The sequence below is a fragment of the Macaca fascicularis genome, chromosome X, assembly GCF_037993035.2.
Source record: "Macaca fascicularis isolate 582-1 chromosome X, T2T-MFA8v1.1".
Taxonomy (NCBI): Eukaryota; Metazoa; Chordata; class Mammalia; order Primates; family Cercopithecidae; genus Macaca; species Macaca fascicularis.
The window spans coordinates 4,929,911-4,946,117 of NC_088395.1; the positions used below are offsets into that span (position 1 = coordinate 4,929,911).

A 16,207-nucleotide genomic window follows, 5' to 3' on the forward strand; every position below is an offset into this window, starting at 1 on the left:
AGTACTCCTTCTGAATTAAGTGGGGAAGGGGGACAGACGTGTCCCGCACCTTCCCACTTTTCGCCCTGGGGGACGCCCTGGCGGTAGTCTGGGAGAAGGCTAATGACTCGGTCAGCCTCCTCAAATCTGTAGGCAGGCCGCCCCTGCCGTCTGAATATTTTGTAATCTTGTGGCGCTACTCTCTGGCCGCGCGGCTTCTCCTTACTTGTCTGGTCTTTGTTTTTGTTACTTTTGTTTTGTCCTTGTTTGTTATATGTGGACGAAATAAGACAGACGTTGACGACTCCTTTGTCTCTGACCCTGACTCACTTCCCTGACGTTCGGGCTCGAGCCCACAACCTCTCCATAGAATTCCGTAAGGGACGATGGCGAAAATTCTGCTCGTCCAAGTGGCCTACCCTCCATGTTGGGTGGCCCCGGGACGAAACATTTAACCTCCCAATTATCTTACAGGTTAAAGCAACAGTGATGGATCCTGGGCCACACGGACACCCAGACCAGGTGGCCTACATAATTACTTGGGAGGATCTGGTCCGAAACCCTCCCTCTTGGGTGAAACCCTTCCTCCATCCCCCTTCCCCATCCCAATCTACCCTCCTTGCCTTAGAAGCCCCAAAGAATCGGAATCCGGACCCGCATAAGCCAGTCCTCCCAGATAAACCCCAGAGGGACCTCCTCCTTCTCGAACCCCTGCCTCCTCCACCTCAAAACCCCCTTCGGGGACCTCCACCTTACGCTTCACCCTTGCCCCCTGTCTTGTCCCCAGCTCTTTCCTCTACCGCCTCGACCCCTACCCTTTCTCCAACTTCTCCCTCGGCCCCTCCCTCCACCCCGTCTCCTCCTCCAGCCCCGCCCAAACTCACCCCTCGGACGCCGCCGCCGACACCTCCTCGTCTCCGCTTGCGGCGGACTGAGGACCCAGAAGGCCCTTCCACTTAGCAATCCTCCCTTTTTCCCCTCCGTACTGTCAGTCACACAGTCCAGTACTGGCCCTTCTCTGCCTCTGACCTCTATAACTGGAAGACCCATAACCCTTCCTTTTCCCAAGACTCTCAGGCCCTAACCTCGTTAATAGAATCCATTCTCCTCACCCACCAGCCCACCTAGGATAATTGCCAGCAACTCCTGCAGGTCCTCTTAACCACTGAAAAAGGCAGCAAGTCCTCTTGGAGGCCCAGAAAAATGTGCCAGGACCAGGAGGCCTCCCAACCCAACTTCCCAATAAAATAGACGAGGGATTTCCCCTCACCCGCCCGGACTAGGACTATGAAACGGCACCAGGTAGGGAGAGTCTCCAAATCTATCGCCAGGCTCTGTTGGCGGGTCTCAAAGGGGCAGGAAAACGCCCCACAAATTTGGCCAAGATAAGAAAGAAACCCCTAAGGAAAGGGAAGCCAGGTTAGCGAAGGAACAGATAGAGCGAGAGGATCGTAAAAACCGAGTAAAGGATAAGCATTTAACAAAAATCCTGGCAGCAGTTGTGAGAAAGAAAGGACCAGAGAGAGAGGGAAAGAAGCGGAGACGGCCAAAAGTGGAAAAAGACCAGTGTGCCTACTGCAAAGAACAGGGGACTCGCGGAGGCGTTAAGGACAAAAGAGGGCGCAGCCAACTCCCGGAGGAACGGCAGGCCGAGAGCGCGGCGCCCGGGCCTGGCGCCAAGCCTGAGCCCGCCAGACGGGAGGCGGCCCCGCCGCGGGCTCGGCTCCGGCCCCAGCCACGCCAGCATGGCCGGCCGGACCGTACGGGCCGAGACCCGGAGCCGGGCCGAAGATAACATCAAGAAGGTAATGGCGACCATCAAGAAGGTCCAAAAATGGAAGAAGCAATGAGTGACTGTAGGCGACACTTCCCTTCGTATCTTCAAGTAAGTGCCAGTGGTGGACCCCCAGGAGGAGGAACGAAGGCGGGCAGGTGGCGGGGCAAAGAGATCCCGTGGCCGGGAACGTCGGGGCAGGGGCGCCAGTCCCCGAGGGGGTGGCCCTCTCATCCTGCTGGATCTCAATGATGAGAACAGCAACCAGAGTTTCCATTCGGAAAGTTCCCTGCAAAAAGGCACAGAGCCCAGTCCTGAGGGCAGCCCCCAGCCCAGCCGCCCTGTGTCACCTGCCGGACCCCCAGAAGGGGTCCCTAAAGAGGCTCAGCCCCCACGGCTGGGCCAAGAAAAAAATCCCGGGGGCATAACTGCTGGCAGCACTGACGAACCCCCAATGCTAACCAAGGAGGCCCTGGCAATGATCCAGCAGATACATGCCTGGACACACTTAAATAATTGAAAGCTAAAATTACTGATTAAAAAAACTGACTTTCTAATCCCAAAGACAAGTACCCTCGTAGAACAAGTGACATCTGCCTGTAAGGTCTGTCAGCAGGTAAACGCTGGGGCTACCCAAGTGCCAGAAAGGAAACGAACTCGTGATAACCGCCCAGGAGTCTATTAGGAAATAGACTTCACTGAAGTAAAACCTCACTATGCTGGATATAAGTACTTACTGGTGTTTGTAGATACCTTTTCAGAATGGGTAGAAGCCTACCCCACCCGGCAAGAAACGGCACACATAGTAGCCAAGAAAATTTTGGAAGAAATCTTTCCTAGATTCGGACTTCCCAAGGTAATTGGGTCAGATAACGGGCCGGCCTTCGTTTCTCAGGTAAGTCAGGGGCTCGCCAGGATATTGGGGATTAATTGGAAATTACATTGTGCCTATAGACCCCAGAGCTCAGGACAGGTAGAAAGAATGAATAGAACAATAAAAGAGACCCTTACTAAATTGACCTTAGAGACTGGTTTAAAAGATTGGAGACGCCTCCTATCCTTAGCTCTGTTAAGGGCCCGGAATACACCTAACCGTTTTGGGCTCACTCCATATGAAATCCTCTACGGAGGACCTCCCCCTTTGTCAACCTTGCTTAATTCCTTCTCCCCCTCCGATCCTAAGACTGACCTACAGGCCCGGCTAAAAGGACTCCAAGCAGTACAGGCCCAAATCTGGGCCCCCTTGGCAGAACTGTACCAACCAGGACATCCACAGACCAGTCACCCCTTCCAGGTGGGAGACTCTGTCTACGTTAGACGACATCGCACTCAAGGACTAGAGCCTCGGTGGAAAGGACCCTACATTGTTCTCCTGACCACACCCACAGCCATAAAGGTTGACGGAATCTCCACTTGGATCCACGCATCTCACGCCAAGGCTGCTCCAGGGACGCCCGGACCAACACCACCTGAGACATGGAAACTCCGACGCTCCGAGGACCCGCTCAAGATAAGACTCTCTCGTATCTAGCCCCTTGCTTGTTACTAGCCCTCCTTCCCTGCGTCGCTGGCAGTAATAACCCCCACCGGCCATATAACCTGACCTGGCAGGTGATTGATTTTAGTACTCATGAGGTCTTAGATAAAACCTCAAAAATTGCTCCTATGGGGACTTGGTTCCCTGACCTCTATTTCAACCTAGACAAAATAGCAAAGATAGATGACATGGAAGGGGGAGAATGGAGAAAACAGGCTAGAAGGGTGTCTGTAAGCCGGAACGGGTTCTATGCCTGTCCCGGATTCAGGACAGGAGAAATGAAAAAAACTTGTGGAGAAATAGATGCCCTGTTTTGCGCTAGTTGGTCCTGTATAACTACTAATGATGGAGAATGGAAATGGGCCACGAAACCCTGGTACATAACCATGTCCTTTGTCCAGCGCTGCACCAGAACCCGATATTCAAAAACTTGTAATCTGGTCCGCATCAAGTTTGAAGATGCAGCAAAATCTGATAACCGTTGGATATCCGGGTTAATATGGGGCCTATATTTATACCAAAAGCCACTGTATGGAATCCCCATCCAAATCAAATTAATAGTCAACCCTATCACAGCCCCTGTCGCAGTAGGACCAAACCAAGTTTTATCAGAAACAGGGAAGCCCCTGGTTCCTGCATCGAGAGAGCCCCAACCAAGAGCTCCTAAAAGCACTTCCCCGCCTCCAATCTCCACCTCCTCTAAATACACACCTTCAGCCCAAAACGTCACCCACGGGCCCCTTGACCTGGGAATAGGTGACAGGCTCCTAAATCTCATAAAAGGCTCCTACTTCGCTTTAAACCAGACAAAGCCAGAATTTACCTCCTCTTGCTGGCTATGTCTGGCAACAGGCCCCCCTTACTATGAAGGCATCGCCTCCACTAATAATTTCACTAACTCCGCCAATCCTACTGGATGTGCGTGGGAACAACAAAGAAAACTAACCCTGGCTGAAGTTTCTGGGTCAGGAACCTGCATAGGCCAGGTGCCCCCTAGTCATCAGCATCTTTGTAATGTAACCTTGACAGTACCCAGCTCCAATCACTATCTGGTCCCCTCCGAGACGGACTGGTGGGCTTGCAACACTGGGCTCACCCCCTGTATATCCACAGCCGTTTTTAGCAGTGGCACCCACTATTGCGTGTTGGTACAAGTTGTTCCCCGAGTATACTATCACTCTGGAGACTCCTTTGATCTCCGGTATGAGCAAAAAACTCATACTAGACCAAAGAGAGAACCTATCTCCCTCACCCTCGCCGTAATGTTAGGAATTGGGGTAGCGGCTGGAGTTGGGACCGGGACAGCAGCCCTAGTGCATGGTAACCATCATCTGCAACAACTTAGAATAGCCATAGATGAAGACCTTAGAGCCATAGAACAATCTATCACAAAACTTGAAGAGTCCTTGACTTCTCTGTCTGAAGTTGTATTACAGAACCGACGAGGACTAGAAATTGTCTTTCTGAAAGAGGGAGGGCTCTGTGCAGCCCTGAAAGAGCAATGTTGTTTTTATGCAGATCATTCAGGAGTAGTTAAAGATTCTATGGCAAAACTGAGAGAAAGATTAGACAAGAGAAAAAAAGAGAGAGAATCTCAGCAAAATTGGTTTGAAAATTGGTACAACCAATCCCCTTGGCTTAGCACCCTAATCTCCACCATCTTAGGACCCCTCATCCTGCTCACGCTCATCCTGACTTTCGGGCCATGCATACTCAACCGCTTACTCACCCTTATTAAAAATAGATTAAACATAGTACATGCTATGGTTCTGACCCAACAATACCAGACCCTCAGGACTGAAGAAGAGGCTCAAGATTGAGCCTCTGACACAAAAAGAGGAGGGAATGAAACTAGGCCTCATAAAACTTAGAAACTAGGCCTCACATAGAAAAAAGTTAACACCAGGTGGCTCTGGATAGGGTCCCACCCTGCCTCGATAGGGTCCCACCCTGATAGGGTCCCACCCTGCCAATTCCGGGAAACAACCCCATGGGGTCCCACCCTGCCAATTCCAGGGGTCCCACCCTGCCTCGAAGTTCCCGGAATCAGCAACTCCAAGAAAAAAACCTCATAAGGTCCTGCTCTAACCAATTAGCATAAGACACCTTGCTCAGGCCATAAACAGACCCAATTACCACGCGCCTAAAGCTTTGTTTGAATTTCGCGCCCTAAGCTGTGTTTGAACTTGTATTTGCCTATATAAACAGCCTGTAACAAGCAGTCGGGGTCCCAGGGCCAACTTAGAACTTGGGACCCTAGCGCGCTAGTAATAAATAACTCTCTGCTGTGAATCTCGTGTCGGTGATCCTTCGCGGCGACCCCTGCCCAGGAAGGAATCGACAGTTCGGTTCCAACACTGGTAGTTCTAGAAAATCCATGTAAAATGTTTGTGCCTCCAAAAGTTTATTAATAACCTATTGTTGACTGGAAGCCTTACTGATAACTTAAACATCAACTAACATATATTTTGTATGTGATATGCATCATACGCTGTATTCTTACAATGAACTAGAGAAAAGAAAATGTTACTAAGAAAATCATAAAGAAGAGAAAATATACTTACTGTTCATTAAGTGGGAGTGGATCATCATAAAGGTTTTCATCTTCATCATCTTCACATTGAGTAGGCTGTGGAGGGGAAGGAAGAGGAGTTGGTCTAGCTGTCTCAGTGGTGGCAGAGGAGAATGAAAAGCCATGTTTTAAGTGGACCCACACAGTTCAGACCTGTGTTGTCCAAGGTTCAACTGTGCTGTGGCTCTTCCGATCACAGGAAATGATTGCCTTGTTTTGTTAATGTCTCCGTGATGTTTATGGGTCTCCTCTTTTATTATTTTATTTATTTAAGCAGGAAAAGAACATTCCAGAGTAAACTACTGCATCCTCTTGATGGAGTTTTACTCCTAAGTCCTGTTTGAGGTTTTTGTCCAAGCACTTTTGATTCATATGGACCTCATGCTGTGTTCATTAAGAGTATACCTAGGTATTTTATAAATGCCACCATGCCACATGGGCACAGTGTCTGATTTATTTCTTCCTTATGGAAAGTGACAGTATTATGTTAAATCATTGCCAAGTAGAAACTTATGGTGTAGACAGTCATATCAATTATTTTTAAAATGTAAAAAGGAACATCAGCCCATATTATAAATGGAAAAAGAAAGGAAAAATAAGAGAAAAATATTTCTTACAGACGTATTCAGAATATCACATAATACCCTTTTTTTCCCATTTAAATAATTTAAAGTGTTTATATTATTTTTAAAGAAAAAAATTAGCTTGTTCTTCATTCAGACAATTATGATATTTAAGATTTACTGTTTGGTAAATTAGCAATTTGTTATTAACTGGTTGATCTACGTGAACCCATTTTCCTAAGGGCATCGCTGCTATGACTACCTTGTTTCTAACAGAAAGTTTTTGGTCATGGTGACCACGATATAAAGCGTCTTACTAATTTAGTACCAGCATGTCGTGGGTTTGTGTCTGCAAACAAACATCACTAAGCTCCATGAGAGACAGAAAAGAAAAATCCTACACAAATAATTAAAATGCTCCACCACACCTTGTATAAACAGTGTGTAGTTGATGCCAATGTCATGGATCGTTTTCAATCACAAATAAATTAGAGTAAACAAAGTAAACACCCAGTATCAGAATCCTATGATTAAGGAAGCTCTTTCCCTAGTGTCTTAAAAAAAGAAAAAATAAACATAAGGAAAAAAAGAGAAACAATTGCTTTTGTAAAATAAATACACTGGATGACCTGCAATTCATCGCTTAAATTTTGAAATCTGGTAGCGAAAAGACAATGTAGCAGCTAAAAGGAGATGATAAATACAAGTATTTGCATAATGAAAAGGTTTATTTCTTATTTAAAAGAGTATAATGTGTTTCCATGGAAACACTAATGTTCTCATTCAACTGCTCCAGGGAGACAAATTTTATTTGCGTCATTTTATCTTTACTAGTTTTTCTTTTTCTTTTTTCCTGAATGCCTTCCAATTCAGTCAAGGGTTGCCAGAATTTAAAACTTTTTGATTTCCAAATTATCTCAATTGTTAACCTGATGAAATTTTACCTGCGGTTTTGACATCCCGGAATATGGCATCAAGAGCTCAGCATGATAAAGTAATGCAAATTTTTAGTGACAAAATTGAAACCTTTACAATCTAAATACACACAAAATAAGATTTTTTTTTTGAAAAAATATGGAAATAGCTTATCTAAAGGTAAATTGAACTGAAGCTTATTTAGTGACATTCAGATGATCAAGTTTACTAATACTTTAAATTGTTACTATTCGCAGTTTGTTATTTATCCCTCATACTATTCAGGTACTTTTATTTGTTTTCAATCTTATAAATATTTATTTCAAGCAAATGAATAAGGGTCCCGGGAAACTGAAGTACTATCTATCGTGGATTTACATCACAGCAAATATCCACAGCCCCCACGCCATGACTGACACGCTCTCTCTCTGTCTGTCTGTCTCTCTCTCTCTCTCTCTGTATCTCTCTCTCCATGTTGTTGTGAACCCTGAAAATCTGCGACAAGTCTCAGTTAATTTAGAAAGCTTATTTTGCCAAGGATGAGGACTCATGCTCGTGATACAGTCTCAGGAGGTCCTGATGACGTGTGCCCAAGGTGGTCAGAGCACAGTTTGATTGTATACATTTTAGGGACACATGAGACATCAACCAACATATGTAAGATGAACACTGGCTCGCTCTGCAAAGGCGGGCTAACTCCCAAAGGTGAGACAACTTGAAGTCAGAGGGGGCTTCCAGGTCATAGGTAGATAAGAGACAAATATTTGCATTCTTTTGTGTTTCTGACTAGCCTATCCAAAGGAGGCAATCACATATGCATTTATCTCAGTGAGCAGAGGGGTGACTTTGAATAGAATGGGAGGCAGGTTTGCCCTAAGCAGTTCCCAGCTGGACTTTTCCCTTTAGCTTAGTCATTTTAAGGCCCCAAGATATTTTCCTATCACATTCCATTCATTTTTTGTCTATCACTTTCCTTCAAAAGAATTCTGACTAATGCTGATGCCACCATGCATGAAGACACTGTTATCAAGTAGTTGGGAATAATCAAGAGAACATTTAAACACTTGATGAGAGACAGTTCCTCGACCACACAGTGTACAGAAAATGATGCTGTTATCTTTCCCTGCAAAGAAGTTGTCCTCCATCTGAAGACAGAGCTAACATGCAAATCCATCCCACCCAGCGTGAGAAGATGGTTCTAATACTAAGAAAAGCATGTTTGATTAGCAAGGAGGTAGGAGGTATCCACTCTGCTTCAAGGATTAATAATTAATCACATTTCTCTATTTCCATGCCAACATGGAGAAACTATTTAGCCTGATACAGTTTTCTTGAATTGATATTATTTCTTTTGTGATTTTATTTTAGAAAAACAGGTTAACTTTTAACATTTATTTTAAAGGTAAATATCACAGAAAAGTATTACAGGTTCATTATATAAATAAAATTTTTAAAATCAACATTTTCACAAAGCTGTTACTTTTGTAAAATTAACATATTGGATCACTTGCAAGTCATTGCTTAAAGTTTGAAATTTGGTAGCAAGAAAACACTACAACACACATACATAATATTGTATATAGAATATATAAGAAAGATATGGTTTACATGACCAAAAGATTTTTAAGATAGTATCAATAGCCAATGTTTCTTCAAACAGGCAATAATGATTCACAGTTCTGTACACCTACACAAAAAGCTATTAAGAGTTATTGTTCCATTATCTCAGCAATTGGTACTATTTAAGTTAGGTGCCAACTGCCCCATGTATACTCCTAATGAGCAAACACAAAGCAAGATTCAGCCGAGCTGAGTGTCTGATCCCTCTCTTTCCATATAGAATACTATGTATAATGTAATAAATATATATTATATTATGTATATATAATAAATGTGTATATAATTACATTTATGAATTTGTAAAGTGCTTGTGTGTGTATATTCTGCATTTCATATTTTAGACTCATTTTCTTTCAAGTGATGAATGTGAACTACAAGAAATATGAGATGGGAGGTCCCACCAAAACTAAGAGTAAAATAAAATTTCTTCAAGAATTTAACTTTTTGCATTGCACAGTGAATATGTTCTGTTTGACTCACAGTACACACATGCAATTTTACGTAAATAGTACCAATTGCTGAGATAATAGGACAATAACTCCTCGTAGATTTTTGTGTAGGTGTATAGCACTGTGAATGATTATTGCCCACTTAAAGAAATATTAGCTATTGAGATTGTCTTAAAAATCTTTTGGTCATGTAAACCATATCTTTCTTTCTTTGTCCATTTCAGAACTTGGAGTAGCTGCATACCATTCCAGAGTCCAATTAGCTTGCATAATGTTAATTACCTGAGAATATATCATCCCATCATTTACCTTCACACCTTTGATATTGCTAGTAACACCTTTGTAAAAAAGAGTTTCTAGAAATTAGTACAGTCTTTTTCCCTGATGTTAGTTTTACTTTAAATGATTAATGAAATAAAATAGTATGAATTTATTTTGAATAAGAAAGGATTTTTTTTTAAAATAACAAGTGTATCATTGTGGCAGAAAATATTTCCATCTATCTATTTTTCTCTCATTGGAAAAGATCATGATGAATGCCCTGAAATACAAATTCAACAACAGTGTATGGTTAGTGTCTGTACATGTTAACGAGACAAAATGATGATACTTTGGAGCATGGATTGTTTCAAAGCCTTTTCTCCTCTAAATAAGGTTAACTGGCAGTGGTGAGGATGCTGCCAGTTCCAATACTCTAAACCTGACCAAGCACCCTTGAGTTTTTTTCTTAGGGTTAGGTGCCAATTGCCCCATGTATTTTCCTAAGGAGCAAACACAAAGCAAATTTCAGCTGAGCTGAGTGTTTGATCCCTCTCTTTCATGGCCAAGCCCAAGAGATGGGAACAGACAGGCATGGATGTATTGGTCCTCCCTCAGATGCTAAAGCAGGACCTGGTGTGACAGCTACAGAGTCCATGGCTACCAATCCAGGTAGAGTTAAGGTTCAAAATACCAACCTTTAACTCCACGTCAATGCTATAACTCTCACTGGACACCAAGAAGAATACCTGTTTGTGGGCCTTCTGTTCATCAAGGGTTGCCATAACCCATCCTCTTTGATGTGCCTGAGGGAGCCAATGTAAATTTATTTTTCTTCTCCTCTCCCTCCTTTCTTTTCCTCTTCAATCTTCTTTCCTTCCTTCTTTCCTTTCATCCTTCACTCCTTCTTTCCTTCTTCCAGTTCTTCCTTCCCCTTTCCCTTCCTCCCTCCCTTCTTCACTTCTTTCTTTCCTTCCTTCCTTCTTCACTTATTTTGTCATTTCCTTCCTTCTTTTCTTTTTTCTTCTTTCCTGTCTTCCCCCTTCCTTTCTTCCTTACTTCCTTCCTTCTTTCCTTCCTTCCTTCCTTTTCCTCCCTCTCTTTTTCCCTTCTTTCCTTCCCTCCCTTCCCTCCCTTCCTTCTGTTCTCCCTCTCTCCCTCCCTCCCCCTTCCTTCCTTTTATTTCCTTCCTTTCCTCCCTCCCTGCTTTCTTTTCCTTCCTTCCGTCCTTCCCTCTCTCTCTTTCTTCTTCCTTACTTTCTTCTTTCCTTCCTTCCTTCCTTTCTTCTCTTCCTTCCATCCGTCCTTCCTTTATTTCCTTTGTTCTTCTCTTCCTTCCTTCTTCTTTGTCTCTCTCTGTTTTTTTTTTTTTTTAATTTTCCATTCACTGAATTGAGTCCTGTCTACACAGTTAAAGCTATGAAATATTAAATTACCACTAGATTACGTGGCAATGGCTAGTCTGGGAAGGATATAGACAAATACAGAAATTCTGTGTGTAACATTATGCCAAAATGTTACAGTAAGATTTAAATTGCTTTGTAATGTACCTCCTTGCCCTGTAAATTTTTTGGTCTGCTACTTTTTAATTCTGTGTGCTAGTGACATTTTATTTTTTGTTATTAAAACAGATCTAGGATTTTCTTTACCAGCATTTTATTAAAATTAAGGCTAGCTAATATGTACATGCCTTATTCTGGTTGTTTTAAATATGTTGAATCATTTAATGGTTACAACATTATGACACAGGATTACTGCACTTTTACAGAGAGGAGACTGGCCCAGAGAGATTAAATAAGTCATCCAAAATTACACCTTAGGGACAAACGTCGGGTAACAACACAGAGCTAGAAATCCAGAGCTCATGTTCTATTCCATTATACTACATATACCCCATTGGTGCATTAAAGATAAATACCAGGCCAGGAGCTGTGGCTCACACCTGTAATCCCAGCACTTTGGGAGGCCAAGGTGGGCGGATCGCCTGAGGTCAGAAGTTTGAAACCAGCCTAGCCAACATGGTGACATCCCATTCCTAATAAAAATACAAAAATTAGCAGGGCATGTTGGTGGGCACCTGTAATCCCATGTACTCAGGAGGTTGAGGCAGAAGAATCACTTGAACCCAGGAGGTGGAGGTTGCAGTGAGCTGAGATCACACCATTGCCTTCCAACCTGGGCGACAGAGTGAGACTCTGTCTCAAAAAAAAAAAAAAAAAAAAAAAAACCAACATATAAATTTTAATGCAGGTGCTAACACCAAATTTATGTACACATCCTTATATGTATGTGTGTAGACAGAGTGATAGATGGATAGGTAGGTAGATTTATGTGTAGATATTAGATGGATGATACAAGGATAGATAATATAGAGACATAGTTACAGGTAGATAGATGATAGAAGGATAGATGATAGGCAGATAGATAGACAGATAGATAATCAGTGTTTATGAACTTTTTAACATTTTAGCTCACTTAAAAATTATTGATGACTACCCCAAATATTTCTTTATGTTAGGGGTATATTACTTGATATTTATCATATTAGATATTACTACTGAAAAATATAAATGTAGTAACTCATTTAAACATAAAATATTACTATTCCATGTTATCATTCAAAACATTTTAATAACAATAACTATATTTTCAATTTTATTTATTTATTTTTTTTTTGAGATGGAGTTTCACTCTTGTTGCCCATGCTGGAGTGCAGCGGTGTGATCTTGGCTCCATCTCCCAGGTTCAATTGATTCTCTTGCCTCAGCCTCCTGAGTAGCTGGGGTTACAGGCACCTGCCACCATGCCTGGCTAATTTTTGTATTTTTAGTAGAGACAGGGTTTCACCATATTGGCCAGGCTGGTCTCAAACTCCTGACCTTAGGAGATCCGCACACCTCGGTCTCCCAAAGTGCTGGAATTACAGGCGTGAGCCACCGCTCCCGGCCTGACAATACTATATTTTCTAAAATTAGAAAATGTAGCAATAAGACTGGTGTTACAATTCATTTGTAAATCTCTTTAATGTCTTTCTTAATAGAATACAGTTTTATTTTCATATCTACTCTTTATCTGTTGAAAAATATATATTTTATCACATGCCACATAACTTTTGGGTAGCTCTAACAGGAACAGATAGAAAAAGAAAAATGGCATTTTTGTAATTGTGGAAAGAGAATTGAAAACATTGGCATTCTAAAGAGTCTAGGGGAACTCAGGGCTCCCCAGAGCAAACACCTCACTTTGAGAATCACTGATCTCTCTCCCTCTCGTCTATCTATCTATCTATCCATCTATCATCCATCCATTATTCTATCGATCTGTCTATTGTCTATCCATCCATTCATCTATCCATCTATCTATTCATCCATGCATCTATCATCCATTAATCTACTTGCCTATCTATCCATCTATCAAATACCTTATCTATCTAATCTATCTATCTATCATCTATCTGTCTGTCTGTCTATCTATCTATCTATCTATCTATCTATCTATCTATCTATCTATCTAATCTATTCATCCATCCATTTATCCACCCATTCATCCACCTACCCGTCAATCTACTTATCCAGCTATATTGTTATGTACCTAACTACCTAGCTGTCTGTCTATCCATCCATCTATCTATCCAGCTATCTATAATTATATTTATATTTACATCTCTGTGTTTATTTGTGTGTGTGATACACACTAAAATTTATAGAAAACTATAGAAAGTGAAATTTCAGAAGAAAATGACATAAAAAACCAGCAACCAACACATATCACATGGTATTGATTTGATAGCTTTTTATCACTAAAGCGTATTCTCGGAATTTGTCCTCATCCTTACATTTCTCTGATAACTAGAAAGTTTTAACTGAAAAGTAGTGAAGCAATTTTCTCCAATTACCTGACACTATCTTAAGCTTTTCTCTGAATATTTTGCCTAAAGTAGTGATTATTGCCTATTTTGTGCAGGTATGTAAAGGAAGCAATTTGGTGTACACGTTGAGCCGTCTAATTGCAAGCCCCAGGAAATAAGAGCATTATGAATATGTTCCAGTGTCCACTTTGGATTTCTTCTGTTATTTTCCATTTATTCTTTTCCACATTATTGTTCTGGCCATTGGATTCCTTATAGACTTGCAGGAATTTTTAATTATCTAAACATTTTTTCTTTGTTGTGATGTTTGACATTGCAAACATATTTCTTCAATTAATCAATGATTTTTACCCACACATTTTATATTAATATAATAAAGATATTTATCAATTTTCTTGTCCTCTGCATTTTCAAAAAACAGAAATGTTTTCACAACCCTAAACCACATACATGTTTTCTACATTTTCTTCTATTCTTTATTATTTTGCATTTTGATTGATCTTTCTAGAATCTAACTTTGCATGTGGAAACAAAGAAAGAAGCACTATTATTTATTACACATCTAGAGCTAGTTTTCCTGATGTCATATACTAAGTGGTCAGTCTTTTTGCATTGATCCATGACACCAACTGAATTGTATATGACATTCCCATAAAGCCATAACCCTATAGATTTCTGTGCTACTCTACTGGTCTATTTATATCTGTGCACCACTACCAAGTTGCTTTAACAATATACACGGCTTTGTAAAATATTTCTCTGGTAAGGCATTCAGCCCTATTCATTCTTATTTATCAATAGTGGCTCACCTACTATGCACTTTTTTGTTGTCCATATACATTTCAAAATATTTTTGTAGAATTTCTTGAAATAACCAACGGCAATCTTCATTGATATTGCTTTAATAGTGTATATTACACTTGTAGGAGAATTGAATGCATTAGTGATGATTTTTAAGATATAAATGCTCATCTTTATCAGTTTAATTGTTTCATCTATTTGACCTTGTATGTTCTTTAGATCAATTAATTCTCAATGTTCTAATGCCTTTAAACTGATACTGCAATGAATGTTATTTGTATTATACTTAGAACACCATTATTGTGGAGCAGCAAAATGCTAATGAGTTTGTTAAGTTAATCTTACAAATCTTACCTAGTATTCTTGCTAAGCTTTCTTACTAAATCTAAGTCATATCTTTTTTTTTTCTTGCAGATAATCACATCTTCTGCAACTAATGGACGTTTTAACTCTTCCTTTTTGATCTTTACTCAACTAGTTCATTTTTTCTTTCTTTATACTATTGACCAGGACTGGTAACATTGTCATACACAGTGATTATTTCATCTGTGTGTTTATTATGAAATATGAGTATATATGAAATATGTCTGATGACGTGTGTGTGTGTGTGTGTGTGTGTGTATATAATTCCAATATGGCAAATACTTGCCAATATGGCAAATACTTTTCCAAATTCCAATATGGCAAATACTTTTCACATAAAAGCCATACTCATGCATATTTATGCCTACATATGAATAAAGTGTAGCAAAATTAAGTTGAGAGGAATGGGTAGAATCATAATTGGGTAGACCTTGAAAATCAAAAGAGAAAACTCAGAAGCAATAACGGAAAAAAAAAGTGATTTATATAACTACATAAAACCTAATTAAAAATTTATCCATGCCCAAAGACTCCAAAGTAATCTGAAAACCAAATATCACACCCTATTAAGAGTAAGCAAGCATTTCTCTGTAAAGGGTCAGGTAGTGCTGTTAATATTTTGGAATTTCCAAACCATATAGTCTCCACAGCCACTAATCTCCATCGTTATCACTTGAAAATCGCCATAAACATTAGGTAGGACTGTGTACTAAGAAAACTTTGATTACAAAAGAGGGGTCTAGTTTGCTGACTCCTAACTTAGAATGTTTGCAATTTTTATAATAGGCAAAGGTCAAATAAAATTATTATTTTAGAAAATTTTGCAAATCTATCCAACAAAATCTGCCAATAAAAATTGTTAGAAGGTATGGCTGAGGCATATATCCATCCTTCTGGAATATGAACACTCCGTTCTTGAAATACATGTAGGAATCCACACACAGTATTAGTTTCAGTTTCCCAAAAGGGTGGGCGTCAAGAAACATGAGCCTAGAACACTTATTATCGTCTTTTCATTTCCTTTTTCTCATATTTGCTATGGGCTACTTTTTTGTTTAAATTGCCCTGATAAAATCTGCCTAGGTCACCGGAATCTAAAATGTTTAATCTTGGAGGTGATAATTTTAGCATTGAAATGAAAAAGCAGCCCCTCTATCATGAAAACGATTTTACAATTGATTTGGTGTTCATTTTTCAAAGGTGGAGTAAATGCGAATTAGTCTTTTACAGAGACCAAGCGGAGAGAAAATTTCCGTCAATATACTGGCTACAAATTGCAAGTGAAATGAAGAACCCCACATTTCTGCTGAAGGCCTCAAGACAGGGATTTTCTGTGTTTAGATATTTGACACAAAATTTATTTTTCTCCATTTTTTTCCTTTGACCTAAAATTTTCTAACACTGTGAGTTTTCCATTTGGTTACTACATAAACGAACCGTTCAGCAGATGGCTAAAAAGACACATCATTTACATATGCTATTTCTCTGTACATATGAGGAGTCCAAGT

The 16,207-nt window shown here is 40.7% G+C and overlaps 1 pseudogene; it reads left to right on the forward strand.

Annotated features, from left to right (window-relative positions):
- The first annotated feature begins 1,672 nt into the window (after positions 1–1,672).
- LOC123568742 (B-cell CLL/lymphoma 7 protein family member C pseudogene) lies at positions 1,673–2,282 on the forward strand (annotated as a pseudogene).
- Positions 2,283–16,207: the final 13,925 nt, after the last annotated feature.